The following is a 1,174-nucleotide window of genomic DNA, read 5'->3' as shown; positions in this document are numbered from 1 at the left end:
ATTATTATTATTAACACAGCAATAATGACATAACACTATTAACAATCATAATCATGAACACTGTCATAGAATTATAAAGTTATAATATAAATGATATAACAAAATGATAGCATAACACGAAGAAAACAAAACGGACCTACTTTCCTATAACAAAAATCTATCGTCCTTATCTGTCCTACATTTTTGCGTTTGTTTCTCTCTGGTAACACTTCTAAATTTTAGAACTTGTGACTAACAATAAGACCTAGTTATGTTGCAAGTGCCGTAAAATTCTTACTAAAACAAGCACTAAACGTATATTTTGGCCAGTTAGTCAGATTTATTTGGCGTAAAAATTGGATACGTTTTTCTTAAATTTCATTTTTTAATTTATGATTTGGGTTGTATATTCCAACGAAATAATTTGTAGAAATTCAAATTCTAGACATTGGGAAAAAAAGAATATGAAAAAATACATAATGAAGGTACAATTGTTAAAATAATGAAACAGTTTTGTTTTTCTCGCTCTTTAAAAATGTTACTGTCTAAGCTTAGAACATTTTAACGCAGCTTGATGGCAATATGTTGTACATGTATACCTATATGCACAAACACAAATACACATACACACATGTAACATACACACACATGCATATACACATATACACCCACAATCACACATACACACATATACACACACACTTACCCGTATAGATATACACGTACACACTTAATAATAATTTACACTAGCTGATCCCTGGAAAACCTTTGGGTCTCTAGCCTAGCAGACGAAGCTATCTTAGCCAGATTGCCTATTGGACATACTTCCCTGACAAATAAATACCTCCTGCAGGGAGATGAAAAACTGTTTTCTTTCGGATGCCATACCGATTTCACTTTTAGGACCATTATGATAGAATGCTGGACTTTGGCGAGACCCGAAGGAAATAATTCAATCATTGTACATTTTACTTTCATTTTTTTGTTTTTGTAGTGCTGTCTATCGTTGATGCCACAAGGCTTCTAGATTTCATAAAAGCTATTAGTTTTTACTCTAATATAAAAATAGTGTTATTTCAAATAACGCACGCACGCATGCACGCATACACACAAACACACGCACACATACACTCATGCACACACACAAACATACACACATACACGGTTGTACACATAATTATAATAATATGAATTT

The 1,174-nt window shown here is 32.2% G+C and overlaps 1 protein-coding gene across 1 annotated transcript in view; it reads left to right on the top strand.

Annotated features, from left to right (window-relative positions):
• Positions 1–1,174, top strand: part of LOC101864407 — a gene marked incomplete at its 3' end in the record, with an annotated part of 21,293 nt that overhangs the window by 817 nt on the left and 19,302 nt on the right.

The sequence above is a fragment of the Aplysia californica genome, unplaced genomic scaffold (genome assembly GCF_000002075.1).
Source record: "Aplysia californica isolate F4 #8 unplaced genomic scaffold, AplCal3.0 scaffold00388, whole genome shotgun sequence".
NCBI classification, from domain to species: Eukaryota; Metazoa; Mollusca; class Gastropoda; order Aplysiida; family Aplysiidae; genus Aplysia; species Aplysia californica.
This window is presented reverse-complemented; position numbering and strand designations above follow the sequence as displayed.